This window comes from Rana temporaria, chromosome 8, assembly GCF_905171775.1.
Source record: "Rana temporaria chromosome 8, aRanTem1.1, whole genome shotgun sequence".
In the NCBI taxonomy this organism is placed as follows: Eukaryota; Metazoa; Chordata; class Amphibia; order Anura; family Ranidae; genus Rana; species Rana temporaria.
In genome coordinates this window covers 144,117,802-144,133,197 of record NC_053496.1, presented here as the reverse complement: position 1 = coordinate 144,133,197, position 15,396 = coordinate 144,117,802, and positions in this window count along the sequence as shown.

Sequence of the window (15,396 nt, the reverse complement as noted above, 5' to 3'; positions counted from 1 at the left end):
AAGTATTTTCAGTATTGTCAGTAAACATCTCCCTGCAGGCCATTAGTATGTCTGGAAGGACAACAAGGAGAGGCAGAAAGTCACAAGCCGATACAAAAGGGCAAGCAGGCTCTGCGTCTAGAGGCAACAGTGCTGGTCGTGGACACGGTGCATCCTCATCAGCACGTGGCCGAGGGACACACTCGCCCTTTTTTTCGGCAGCTGGCCGTGTTGAGCCGAAACATGCCGAACACTTGGTAGAGTGGATGACCAAGCCGTCCTCATCCTCCTCATCCTCTCTCACCCACTCTCAGGGTACTTTTTCTGGCAAAGCAGCTGCCAACGCGGCCTCATCCCTCTGCTCAATGGCATCAGTCACTCCTTCCCTAGCCCCACCATGTCTTCCTGAGGAGTCCCCCGAACTGTTTGACCACAGTGTTGGGTACATGCTGCAGGAGGAGCAGTGTTTTGAAGGCTCCGATGATGGTACACAGCTAGAGGAAGGCAGTAACGTGAGCCCAGAGAGACTGGGCGCCGAAGGACAGCAATCTGGCAGTCATATTCCCCCAGCTGCAGCATACTTCCAGGTTTTTTACAGTGATGAGGAGGGAGGGGATGATGAGGTCACTGACTCCACGTGGGTGCCTGATAGAAGAGAGGAGGAGGAGGTGGCACATCTCCAACGAGGCAGGATGCCCTCCAAGGGCCAGCTTAAGTGCAGCACACCGACTGCATCACAACACAGAGCTCCGCATGTGCAGGGCGCTGCGCTGTCTCTCCGCGTTATTCCAAAAGTTCTTTGGTGTGGGCCTTTTTTGAGACGAGTGCATCAGATCGCACCACTGCTATTTGCAACATATGTTGCAAGCGTATCTCGCGTGGCCAAAACATCACCCGCTTGGGCACCACATGCTTGACCAGACATATGTTGACTTGCCATGCAGTTTGTTGGCAAGCGTACCTCAAAGACCCACACCAAAGAACAAAGCAGACCTCTCCTTGCTCCTCATCAGCTGGTATCTCCAACCCCACTATACCTTCAGTCCTCTCTGAAGCCTGCACTGATAGGACTGAAGGTGTAGAATTAGGTGTGTCACAGCCAAGTACTTGCGGGCAATATACTATCGGTACACCAACGTCAGATTATACTAGGCAAATTTCCCTGCCCCAGCTGCTGCAGCTCCGAAAGAAGTTCTCTCCCAGCCATCCACATGCCCAGCGGTTGAATGCTAGCTTAACTAAATTGCTAGCACTTCAACTGCTGCCTTTTCAGTTGGTAGACTCTGCCCCCTTCCGTGAGTTTGTGGAATGTGCGGTACCTCAATGGCAGGTTCCCAAACGCCACTTTTTCTCACGGAAGGCAATTCCGGCTCTGTCCATGCCTCGCTGGAGAGGGAGGTCAGTGGTAAGGTGCATATTACCGCTGACTTATGGTCCAGCGGGCATGAACAGGGACGTTACCTATCTTTCACCTTGCATTGGGTGACTCTGCTGGCAGCTAAGAAGCATGCAGGACAAGGTACAGTAGTGTTGGAGGTTGTTCCGCCACCACGCCTCCAAAATGCTACTACTGGTGATTGTGACACACCTCTCTCCTCCACCCCCTCCTCTTTTTCCTCTGTGGCCTCTACCTGTGCTGATTTGTCCTCGGGACCAGCGGTGCTCCGTAGGCATTCAAGGGGCTACGCAGGTACGCAGGCAAAGAGATGCCATGCGGTGCTTGAGCTCGTGTGCTTGGGGGACAGGAGCCACACTGGGGCAGAGGTTCTGTTAGCTCTGCAGGGGCAGGCTCAGAGGTGGTTGACGCCACGCCAGCTTAAGCCAGGAATGGTGGTTTGCGACAATGGCACCAACCTCCTATATGCCCTCCGACAGGGACAACTGACCCATGTGCCCTGTTTTGCTCATGTCCTTAACTTGGTGGTGCAGTGGTTCTTGGGCAGGTACCCAGGCTACAGGATGTCCTGAAGCAGGCCAGGAAACTCTGTGTGCATTTCCAATGGTCATATAATGCCAGTGCTCGGCTGGCAGACCTCCAAAGGAGTACAACCTGCCCAAGAACCGCCTAATCTGTGACATGCCCACCCAGTGGAACTCTATGTTGGCCATGCTGCAGCGGCTGCACACACAGCAGAGGGTCATCAATGAGTATCTGTGCCAATATGGCACCAGGACAGGGTCAGGTTAGCTTGGGTTTTTTCCCCATGCCAGTGGGCCATGCATGCACTGTCCTGTCACCATTTGAGGAGGCCACGAGGATGGTGAGCAGTGACAGTGCATGCATCAGTGACACTGTCCCTCTTATCCACCTGTTGCAGCACACGCTGCGTGGAATAATGGACAGGACCCTTGAGGCAAAACAGAGGGAGGAAGAGGAGAACTTCCTTACCTCTCAAAGCCCCATTTATCCAGACAGTGTTCTTGCTTGCCCATTTATCACACAGGAAGAGGACGAGGAGGAGGAGGAGGATTGTGTCAGCATGGAGGTGGAGCCTAGCACTCAGCATCGGCAGCAGTCTTCAAGGGATCAATTACAGTCCCAAGAAACCCATGTACTTGAACGTGGCTGGGACGAGGTGGCTGCGGATCATGTCGTCCTCAGTGACCCAGAGGACTCCACACCGAATGCCTCAGCAAACCTACGCTGTATGGCCTCCCTGATCCTGCAAAGCCTGCGGAAGGATCCTTGTATTCGTGTTATCAAGGAGAAGGATCATTACTGGCTGGCAACCCTCCTTGATCCACGTTACAAGGGTAAGGTTGCGGACCTTATCTTGCCGGCGCAGTGGCAGCAGAAGATTAAACATCTTCGGGAGGCCTTGCAGAAAGGTCTTTGCAATGCGTTCCCAGTAGGGATGAGCTTCGAGTTTGAGTCAAACTCATGTTGGACTTGAACATTGCCTGTTCGCCTGTTCGGCGAACAACGAACAATTAGGGTGTTCGCGGCAAATTCGAAAAGCCGCGGAACACCCTGTTAAAGTCTATGGGAGAAATCTAAAGTGCTAATTTTAAAGGCTAATTTGCAATTTATTGTCCTAAAAAGTGTTTGGGGACCCGGGTCCTGCCCCAGGGGACATGTATCAATGCAAAAAAAAGTTTTAAAAACGGACGTTTTTTCGGGAGCAGTGAATTTAATAATGAAACAATAAAAGTGAAATATTCCTTTAAATTTCATACCTAGGTGGGGGTGTAAAGTTAGCATGTGAAATAGCGCATGTTTCCAGTACTTAGAACTGTCCCTGCACAAAGTGTCATTTCTGAAAGGAAGAAAAGTCTTTTAAAACCGGCTTTGCGGCTATAATGAATTGTCGGCTCTGCCAATTCAGAGCGAATTCATTCATTAAAAAAAAAAAAAATAGCGTGGGGGCCCCCCCAAATTCCATTACCAGGCCCTTCAGGTCTGGAATGGATATTAAGGGGAACCCCGCCGTCAATTTAAAAAAATAATGACGTGGGGTTCCCCCCAAATATCCATTCCAGACCCTTCAGGTCTGGTGTGGATTTTAAGGGGAACTCCACCCCAAATTTAAAAAAAAAATGGCGTGGAGTTCCCCCATAAAATTCACACCAGACTCCTTATGCGAGCACGTTAACCTGTCTGGCTGCAGAAAAGAGGGGGGGACAGAGTTCGCCCCCCCCTCTCCTGAACCGTACCAGGCCACATGCCCTCAACATGGGGAGGATGTCCCTATGTTGATGGGGACAAGGGCCTCATCCCCACAACCCTTGCCCGGTGGTTGTGGCGGTCTGCAGGCGGGGGGCTTATCAGAATCTGGAAGACCCCTTTAACAAAGGGGACCCCCAGATCCTGGCCCCCCCTATGTGAATTGGTAATGGGGTACATTGTACCCCTACCATTTCACGAAGCAAGTGTAAATAGTTAAAAAAAAAACACACAAACACACACTGTAGAAAAAAGTCCTTTATTAAGAAAAAAAATCCAGTGGTGATACTCGTTCCCGGCTTCCTGCTCCAACGTTGTCTGTATACAGCGACGGGTGCGGGTGATCTCCAGCCCAGCGATGAGAAGATCCATCCATCCAGAGCGCAGCATCGCCGACCTCCTCTCACCGCTGGACACAGCCCAGCGAATGAGCAGGTGAAGCTGTGACATTTCTTATATAGGGAAGGCGGGGCCACCCGTCACGTGACCCTGCCCCCTCTGACGCACCATCTGCTACGTCACTGGGTAAGCCCAGTCTTCCCCCTTGCTGGGCTTCCCCAGTGACGTAGCAGAGGGTGCGTCAGAGGGTGCGGGGTCACGTGACGGGTGGCCCGCCTCCCCTATATAAGAAATGTCACAGCTTCAGCAGCTCATTCGCTGGGCTGTGTCCAGCGGTGAGAGGAGGTCGGTGATGCTGCGCTCCAGATGGATGGATCTTCTCATCGCTGGACTGGAGATCACCCGCACCCGTCGCTGGATACAGACAACGTTGGAGCAGGAAGCCCGGAACAAGTGTCACCGCTGGATTTTTTATTTTTTATTTTATTAATAAAGGACTTTTTTCTACTGTGTGTGTATGTGTGTGTGTGTGTGTTTTTTAACTATTTACACTTGCTTCGTGAAATGGTAGGGGTACAATGTACCCCATTACCAATTCACATAGGGGGGGCCAGGATCTGGGGGTCCCCTTTGTTAAAGGGGTCTTCCAGATTCTGATAAGCCCCCCGCCCGCAGACCCCCACAACCACCGGGCAAGGGTTGTGGGGATGAGGCCCTTGTCCCCATCAACATGGGGACATCCTCCCCATGTTGAGGGCATGTGGCCTGGTACGGTTCAGGAGAGGGGGGGCGCACTCTGTCCCCCCCCTCTTTTCTGCGGCCGGCCAGGTTAACGTGCTCGGATAAGGGGTCTGGTGTGAATTTTTGGGGGAACTCCACACCATTTTTTTTTTAAATTTGGGGTGGAGTTCCCCTTAAAATCCACACCAGACCTGAAGGGTCTGGATTGGATATTTGGGGAGAAACCCCACGTAATTTTTTTTTAAATTGACGGCGGGGTTCCCCTTAACCACTAGCCGACCGCCCACCGCCGTTATACGTCGGCAAGTTGGCTCGGCTGGGCGAGAGCACGTAGTATAACGTCCTCTCTCCCAGCCGCCACCAGGGGCGCGCGCGCGCCCCCCGCTCGCCCCCGACTCCCGTGCGATCGCCGCCGGGCACACGCGATCGCTCGGTACAGAGCGGGGACCGGGAGCTGTGTGTGTAAACACACAGCTCCCGGTCATGTCAGCAGGGGAAATGCTGATCTTCGGTTCATACAATGTATGAACCGAGGATCAGTGTTTCCCCTAGTGAGGCCACACCCCCCCCCCACAGTAAGAACACACCCAGGCATACTTACGGCTGGGCGAGAGCACGTAGTATAACGTCCTCTCTCCCAGCCGCCACTAGGGGCGCGCGCGCGCCCCCCGCTCGCCCCCGACTCCCGTGCGATCGCCGCCGGGCACACGCGATCGCTCGGTACAGAGCGGGGACCGGGAGCTGTGTGTGTAAACACACAGCTCCCGGTCATGTCAGCAGGGGAAATGCTGATCTTCGGTTCATACAATGTATGAACCGAGGATCAGTGTTTCCCCTAGTGAGGCCACACCCCCCCCCACAGTAAGAACACACCCAGGCATACTTAACCCCTTCCCCGCCCCCTAGTGTTAACCCCTTCACTGCCAGTGGCATTTTTATAGTAATCCAATGCATTTTTATAGCACTGATCGCTATAAAAATGCCAGTGGTCCCAAAAATGTGTCAAAAGTGTCCGAAGTGTCCGCCATATTGTCGCAATACCGGAAAAAAAATCGCTGATCGCCGCCATTACTAGTAAAAAAAATATAATAAAAATGACATAAAAATACCCCCTATTTTGTAAACACTATAACTTTTGCGCAAACCAATCAATAAACGCTTATTGCGATTTTTTTTATGAAAAATATGTAGAAGAAAACGTATCGGCCTAAACTGAGGAAAAAAAAAGTTTTTTTATATATTTTTGGGGGATATTTATTATAGCAAAATGTAAAAACTATTCATTTTTTTCAAAATTGTCTTTCTATTTTTGTTTATAGCGCAAAAACTAAAAACCGCAGAGGTGATCAAATACCACCAAAAGAAAGCTCTATTTGTGGGAAAAAAAGGACGCCAATTTTGTTTGGGAGCCACGTCGCACGACCGCGCAATTGTCTGTTAAAGCGACGCAGTCCCGAATCGCAAAAAATACTCTGGTCTTTGGGCAGCAATATGGTCCAGGGGTTAAGTGGTTAATATCCATTCCAGACCTGAAGGGCCTGATAATGGAATTTGGGGGGACCCCCAGCTATTTTTATTTTTTTTTTATGAATGAATCCTCTCTGATTTGCCAGAGCCGGCAATTCACTATAGCCGCAAAGCCGTTTTTAAAATACCTTTCTTCCTTTCAGAAATGACACTTTGTGCAGGGCTATGTACGGGAAACATGCGCTATTTCACATGCTAACTTTACACCCCCCCTAGGTACGAAATTTAAAGGAATATTTCACTTTTATTGTTTCACTTTTAGCATTATTAAATTCACTGCTCCCGGCACATTGATACATGTGCCCTGGGACAGGACCCAGGTCCCCAAACACTTTTTAGGACAATAAATTGCATATTAGCCTTTAAAAATAGCACTTTAGATTTCAAATGTTCGAGTCCCATAGACTTTAATAGGGTTCTAAAGTTCACACGAACATTTGGTGTGTTCGCAAGTTCTGGTACGAACCGAACAGGGGGGTGTTCGGCTCATCCCTAGTTCCCAGAGACTGGGAGGTTACAAAATCCTGGTCCTGGACAACGTGTTTCTGAGGCTTTGGTCAGTCAAAGAAGGAGCGTTGGAGAAGGTGGCCGTCTGACCGATGCGTTCAGACAATGTTTTAGTCCTCAGCCCCAAGGTATGACCAGTTCCAGCAACCATCGCCAGCGTCTGTTTTACATGGTGCGGGAATACCTAGGGGCAAGATCAGACTTGAACACCTTTCCCACTGAAAATCCTCTGGCTTACTGGGTCTTGAGGATGGAACACTGGCCAGAGCTTGCACAGTATGCAATTGAGCTACTGGAATGTCCTGCATCCAGCATTCGGAACGGGGCATGTAATTACAATTCTTGATCTAATATTTCACAGCAGGGCCCATCCCTGCGCCCACCAACCCATGCTATTTTTCTCAGTGATTTTCATCCATATTGCAGGGACCAAACATTACATTAAAGCCGCAAGCAGTCTCAAATTACTTTTTTCTTATAGTAATCTCATTTTGTGCAGGGACAGTTCTAAACATGTGCCACTACTATAGACACCCAGCAGGTACGATATTTAAATGAATTTTTCATTTTTTTTTCACTTTAAGCATCATTAAAATCGCTGCTCCAGAAAAAACGACCGTTTTTAAAACTTTTTTTTCCATAGATACATGTTCCCTGGGGCAAGACCCGGGTCCCCAAACCCGTTTTCCGACAATAACTTGCATATAAGGGCCCTTTCACACGGAGCGGATCCGTATTGATCCGCCCCGCGTGTGTCCGTCGGCTCAGCGGGGATCCTCCGTAAATCCCCGCTGAGCTGTCGGCGGACAGGGCGGTCCCCGCACTGTGCAGAGACCACCCTGTCTTTGCTCTGCTCTCCCCTATGGGGAATCGGATGAATACGGACCGTGTGTCCGTATTCATCCGATCCGTTCCGCCAGACGGAAGAAAAATAGGGTTTTCTTTCGTCTGAAAAAGTGGAACTTTGCGGACGCGGATCGTTACGGACGTTAGAGGATGCATCATCCGCTAACGTCTGCAATCCCATAGGGATACATTACAAGTCCGTAAACAGACTTGAAATAAATGGTCCGTTTGTCCGCACGTGTAAAAGGGCCCTTAGGCTTTAAAATGAGCACTTTTGAATTCTCACGTTCGAGTCCCATTGACGTCAATGGGGTTCTAAATGTTCGCGCGAACGTTCGGTCTGTTCGAAGGTTCTGGTGCGAACTGAACGGGGGGGTGTTCGGCTCATCCCTAATGGAGACCCATGAGGCCACTTTACAGATAATGTCTGGAGCCATATGCCGGACTGCTGCCCGTGAATCCACTATACTCCTGATGGAATGTGCCTACACCGGCTCTATAAGTCTGTTGGCTGGACTGGACAATCCAGACGGCAATCATTCTGGTCAAGGCTTGGTTCCCTTTATTACTGCCAGAGTGCAGGACGAACAGGTAGACAGAGCATCTGAAAAGGAAGGAAGTAGCTTGCAGGTATACCCTCAGAATTTCGCCAAGTCCAGAGGATGAATTTTAGTGAACTCCTGGGTCCTGAATGTAGGTAGGACGATTTTTTGGCTCCTATGGAACCCTGAGGTAATCCTTGGATTTGAGCCAAGCATAGGAATAAGGATCACCCTGTCTGGAAAGAAGGACAGAAAAGGTTCTTCATAACCTAAGGCCCTGATCACCGAGACCCTCTTAGCTGAGGTAACGGCTACTAGGAAAGTGGTTTTAGCCGAAAGGTCTCCCGTAAAAGCGGGGAGGACCCTGTATTACTGAGTTCAGATAGTGAGTTGAGAACAATGGGAAGATCCTAATTGGGGAATCTTTGTCTCCTTTGAGGGCTGAGATTTAACGCCCCACGGAAAAACTGCTGGAAAGGGGTTAAACGGCCGCAAAGTTCCGGAGAAGGCCGACAAGGCTAAAACTTGGACTCTAAGAGAGCTGATGGATAGAGATAGATCTAGGCCGGAATGAGGGAAGCTGAAGGCATCCTGGACTTTTGGATTTCTACGTGATCTGCCCATAGAGGATGAGAACTCGACAGACTTGGCCCATATTCCCCTATAGACCTAATTCGTGCTCATCTCCAAAAAGCTCATGAGAGTGGAAATCACCCTTGAAGCGCACCCGAGTCGGACAAGGTGCAGGACTGCCCTTTGAGAAAGAATGTCCGGCCCGAGAGGAAGAGGCACCGGATCCTGAAAGCTGAGATGGCTCAGGAGGGGAAATCAAGGCTTGTACGGCCAGTAAGGAGCTACTGCCACCACTTTGACCACTTCCGCATGAGGTCTTCATAAGAACGTGAGGATGATTGCGAGTGGTGGAAAGGCGTATGCCCTCTTGAAACTCAATCAGTCTGTCAGGGCATCCATTCTGGAGGCCTAGCTGCAACGGCCCCGAGTGTAATACCTCTTCAGCTTGGAGTTTCCGGGGAAGTAAATAGATCCACTTCGGGATTGACTCCCAGGGACAGAATCCACTTGAATGTCTGCACATGAAGAGACCACTCGTTGATGTTTAACCGAATGCATGACAGAAACGTTCTGAAATGCCGGTGAGGTTCTTCTGGGCCCAAGGCATGATGGTCTCGGCCTCCTGGAATAGTGTGGAGCTCCGAGTGCCCCCATGACTCTTCACATAGGAGATCGCAGTGGTGTCGTTCATTCTTAATAATACTTACTCTCCCTTCCGGAGATGGGAGAAGGATTGAAGGGCACAATAGGCTGCCCGAAGTTCCAGGACGTTCTAGTTCTAGCCCGGGTTGAGAAGACTCGTACCTAACTTGCCCTGGGCAAGATCCGATCTACAGAGGGCTCCCCAACCGGTACCGCTGGTGTCGGTCGCAACCGTGACCCATGAGATGGGGGCAATGTATTGGCAGTTGAGCAGGTTTTGTCATCAAAGATATGTAAATAGGTTGACTGTTGCCCTTTGATTTCCATTACTGCAGAAAACCTGACTGGAAAAGGCGTAACCTCTGCAGGGACCACTTGACCATAGGGGTCGTGGAGACCATCGAGCAGATAGTTTTTAGGCACTGTGAGACCCTCAGCCGTGAAGAGATTAGAGATCACAAAATTCTCTTCTGAATAACCAGGATCTTCCCCACTGGAAGAGAGATGGTGCTTTCCACTTTAATGAACTTGGCCCCAAAGTACATCAGGCGCTGGACTGGTTCTAGGTGGCTTTTCCCAGATTTCGAAACCACCTAAAACTGGACAAGGTGGAATATACCTTCTCCCTGTGAACCAGCAGCTGCCCACCTGTCTTGGAACAGCAACATGAGGTCTTCGAAGTAGTGATGAAGGCGTACCCCCCTTGTTTCGATGAGGGCCACAAAAGCCAGAGGAATTTTTGAGAAGACTTGGGTGAGGTTGTCAGCCTGAAAGGGAGGTAGATGAAATGTAAATGTTCTTGCCCAACTTGGAAAAGGAGGTATTTGAGAAACTCTTTCGCCACCGGAACATGGAGGTAAGCATCTTTAAGTCGATTGAGATTAGCCAAACGCCTGGCTGTACAGAAGGTCGACAGAGCCTCCATTTGAATCTTTCAAATTTTATATACTTGTTTAGGTAAGTTAGATCTAACACTGGTCACCATAAACTGCTTACTTCTGTGCTAAAAAGGGGGGGAAGTATACCCCCTGGAATTTTCTGTCCCTCGGGATGTGTACTGCGGCTCCCTAAGACTTCAACGAGTCCACGTAGGACTCTGACCGAGGTAGCAGAGTGGGAATAAATCTGGGGGAAGGAGTATCGGTGAAGGACCGTGTGTGGCCCGATAAAACAAACTTGACTGCCCAGTAATCTGCTATTGAGGCCACCCAGACCTGTTGGAAGAGGAGCAAACGAGCCTCCCCACCTGAAATGCCTGGGCAGGCACAATCTAAAAAGATTTAGCCGGTTCACGATCACTGGACGCCTGGCTCTCAGCGGGCTTTCGGAAGACCGCTTGTCCGCTTCCCCATTTTCTTGGGTTCTTGATCTATTCTTCTCTGAAACCCATCCTGAAGGACAGAGCATCTTCTAAAGAAAGAGTAACCTGTTTTGCCAGATGTATCAATGCTGCCTGAGGGGAGTGTTTCCCGGGGACTTCACTTCTTCTGCTTTGAAGGCGTATACTCTGGAAGTTTTGCTTGACATAGAAGTTTTCTTGTCCACCTTGCTCCACTCCACATCAATGATATCCTTTGATTCCGTAAGGAGCGATAGGAGAGAGTGTTCTTTCCCCGGGTGCTTAAAGAACTTCTTTGCTTAGCCGGGGTGGAGGAACCAGAGACATCAAAGCCTCTGACACATTCGACACCTTCCAACTCGCTGTCCGAAGAATCCAGAGAAGCAGCGCAGGGCTGGGAAGGACCCAAATCTTTTTGGGTCGCGTCAGCCAAGGAGCCAGGTAGAATGATGGACTGGCTTTGTGTGTGGGATGTATCCCATTTTTAGGGATTGCATCGGGCATAACATCGGTCACATAAAGACTTGCCCTCCGGGACTTGTGTCCCACATCCCCAGCAGGCTCTGCGATCAGAGTGGATGACATGATGGTGGGTGCGGTGACTGAAAGAGGAATGGGAACATCTCCTCTAGTTGGAGGAGGAATGGGAACATCTCTCTAGTTGGAGGAGGAATGGAAACATCTCCTCTAGTTGGAGGAGGAATGGAAACATCTCCTCTGCTGCCCAAATGGAGATTCTCATCTAGATCTGGGCAATAAATGGTAGAGTTGTAGCCTGGCAAGGTCTCTGTCATCCTGGACCATGACTTTCGGGTCCAATCTGAAAGGGCTGAAAAAGATTGATGGGGGGGGGGGGGATAACACTAAATGCAATCTCAATCCTTTTAGATTGCAACCTCGACCCCCTCCCCTCACCTGCACATACCTTGTGCGTGAGGGCTGGCCGCATGAAGGCAGTGACCTTTCCATAACCTCACTGTCTGCAGGGATTCCCGTTCTGACAGGAGACAGCAGACCTTCAAATCCCCCACCTGGCTGACGTCACCGCTCCCCCACCTTGCGCCTGCGCCGTGGGAGACAGCCGAACGGCACCTGCGCGGCTGCCGGATAATCTGCCACCCCACGCATGTGCGAGCCAAGCCTCACTGTCACACAGGCCCCGCGCATGCACAGGACGACAGCGGCGGCCATGACCCGGAAGCACCACGGTGGACTGGAATGCAGAAGCGGTCCAAATGCTGTGAGGGAGAATGGAGGTACCGGGGAAAACAAAGACAAACATAAACAAAGAGGCGACTGCCATGAGAAGAAAAAGGAAATTGCAGACCTTGCCAGCTATTGATGCATCCATCTTCAGGCATACCGAGGCAACCTCCCTTCCACTACTGGCGTATCAAATGCCATGAAAAGCTACTCGCCCTCTCGTAGCTGGACCCTGAGCTGCACCGCATGAATGGTATGCCAGATTCTGGAAACATTCCGACCAGACGCCAACAGGATCAATTGTGATGTAGGTCCGTGGAGGAGGACAAAAAAGGAACACAGTCTCTATCAGTGAGCTCAATCTTATAGGGTAGGAGGTCCTAAAGCATTGGAGAGGAGGTGGGGTTAACCCCAGACATAGACTGCCATGGACTCTGTCAGGAAAAAGTAATTATTATCCCAATTGGGCTGCCAAACTGGTGCTCAACATGTAATAAAAGAACCTCAGTGATACTAGTAGCTGTATGTTCCCTTGTCCTAACACCATGACTAAAGTTCAATGTGGGCAGTCTAATGAACAGTATGTCTCATAGGGATAGAATACCAGAGATAAAAGTAGAGACTGCATTGAAGAATTGTGTATTTTTAATTAAAAGTCAGACAAAAATATGTTTTTAAAGTTATTTAATATAAAAATATCTCATACACATATTACTTGAGATTCCAACATATAAATTACATTCTCAAAGCGATGAGGCACAATGGACGTTATCTACATTAACAAAGAAAACAACTTCCGGAACAATTTAAAGGGTCTGTTGATTCAAAACCAATGATTTGGTGTTGGGTAGATGTTGGCAGACTGAGTCACCCACCACCTTATTTCACCCTTTGAAGAAATCTCTTGAATTTGCAGTACCACCTATGTGCCAGGGTAGCTAAGAGGAAGCCTTACAATTTATTTTGAAACTTTTTATTTTTTTACAAAATGGATCATAAAAATGGAGGAGTGATTTTTTGGGGAGCAAAGTAGGTTGGATATATTGCTGGGAACCCCAATAGGTTTGTGTGGAATCACCCCAACCATTATGTCAATTTATTATTACTGAGGAACAGCTAAAGTGTGCTGAAACCCTTAGAAAGCAATCTCTGGCATGGCAAATGTGTGTACAGTTGGCTATAGACATTAGATATTCCTCACAAACTGGTCTAATAACACAGTGTTTGACAACAGTCTGGGTTTGACAAAGTAAAAAAAAAAAAACCTACCCTATCATGGTATGACATACATTTATACCAATCCTCTTTCTCTCCACAGCATTCACTTTAAGACCCAAAACGTATGAAGGACAGACAGTTTTGAATAAGCATGCAGTTGTGTTTGACTGCATCGTGCCTTTCTTGCGCTACAAAACTAGAATCATTCCAGGGCGCTCTCTTGCCTGCCCCATAGGTCAAGTGAAACACAAAACGTTCAGCCATATTGCACTACCCTCTAATCACATACATGTGAACCAAGATGATTAGTGCACCACTTCAGCTCCACTGTTGAGGGAGTGCTTGGTATGGATCAAAACCCCCTACCAAGTGCTGACCTGGTCTGTCCCACAGTTGGGTGCAAATATAAGAGGACAACATGAACAAAATAATTTAAAATGTATGTACTTAAAGGGGTTGTAAAGCTTTGTGTTTTTTCACCTTAATGCGGATGCATTAAGGTGAAAAAACACCTTGCACTCTCTGCCCCCCTGAGCCCCCCTTTTACTTACCTGAGCCCGAATCTCTGTGGGCGCGATCCCACGTTGCTTTCCCCCAGCTCTTCATTGGATGATTGATAGCATCGCAGCCATTGGCTCCCGCTGCTGTCAATTAAATTAATGACGTCTCACGCCAGGGGGCGGGGCCGAGTGATACCCTTGGTGGCTATGGCCGCCGAGTGTATCACACAGGAGCGCGCGCAAGCTAACCCCCTTGGAAAAGTGCTTCCCAGGGGGGGGTTAGATCTTGTGGGGAGGAGCCAAGACAGCCGCCGAGGTACTCCAGAAGACGAGGATCGGAGCCATTCTGTGCAAAACGAACTGCACAGTGGAGGTAAGTATGGTATGTTTATTATTTAAAAAAAAAATAAACCTTTAAAAACCCCTTTAAATTGGAACTCCGCCCAAATGGAGAAGTTCCTCTTTAAGTCCTCCTCCTGCCACATTTGGCATGTCTTTTTTTTGGAGGGGGAAGTGGGTACCTAGTTTTGACAGGTACTCGCTCCCACTTCTGCTGGGATTGTCTGGGCGAAGTTCTCCTCTCCCCCTCCCTCCCCACAGTCTTTGGGACATGTCACAGAAGACTGTGGGACCATTCACAAAGCGCAGCACAGCTCGTGCATGTGTAGTGGATGGCCGGCTGTGAGGAACCCGAAGGCTGGTGAAGAACTAGCCCGGATGAGGATGGCACTGTATCCCAGGATTTGTGAATGCTGACTTTTAATTTTTTTTTTTTCTAAAGTAAACAACCTCTCTAAATAACAGCATTTGAGAAACCTTAAATCTTATCTGATCAATCATACACAGCCATCTCTCTCTCTTTCTATACATACAGTGTATATATAGATATATATAATCTCACAAAAGTAAATACACCCCTCACATTTTTGTAAATATTTATAATCTTTTCATGTGACAACACTAAAGAAATTACATGTTGCTACAATGTAAAGTAGTGAGTGTACAGCTTGTATAACAGTGTAAATTTGCTTTCCCCTCAAAATAACTCAACACACAGCCATTAATGTCTAAACCACTGGCAACTAAAGTGAGTACACCCCTAAGTGAAAATGTCCAAATTCGGCCCAAAGTGTCAGTATTTTGTGGGGCCACCATTATTTTTCAGCACAAGCACATGCTTGGCTTTAGTATGTCACAGTACATGTTGGCATTCGTGGTTCCCTCAATGAACTGTAGCTCTCCAGTGCCGGCAGCACTCATTCAGCCCCAGAGCATGACACTCCCACCACCATGCTCAACTGTAGGCAAGACACACTTGTCTTTGTACCCCTCACCTGGTTTCCGCCACACACGCTTACAAATACATTTATTTTGGTCTCATCAGACCACAGAACGTCTTCAGCAAACTGTTTGTGGGCTTTCTTGTGCATCATCTTTAGAAGAGCCTTCTTTCTGGGATGACAGCCATGCAGACCAATTTGATGTCATGTGCGGCGTATGGTCTGAGCACTGGCAGGCTGACCCCCCCACCCCTTCAACCTCTGCAGCAATGCTGGCAGCATTCATACGTCTATTTCCCAAAGACAACCTCTGTATATGACGCAGAGCATGTGCACTCAACTTCTTAGTCGACCATGGCGAGGCCTGTTCTGAGTGTAACCTGTCCTGTTAAACTGCTGTATGGTCTTGGCCACCATGCTCCCAGCTCAGTTTCAGGGTCTTGGCAATCTTCTTATAGCCTAGGTCAGTGATGGCGAACCTTGGCACCCCAGATGT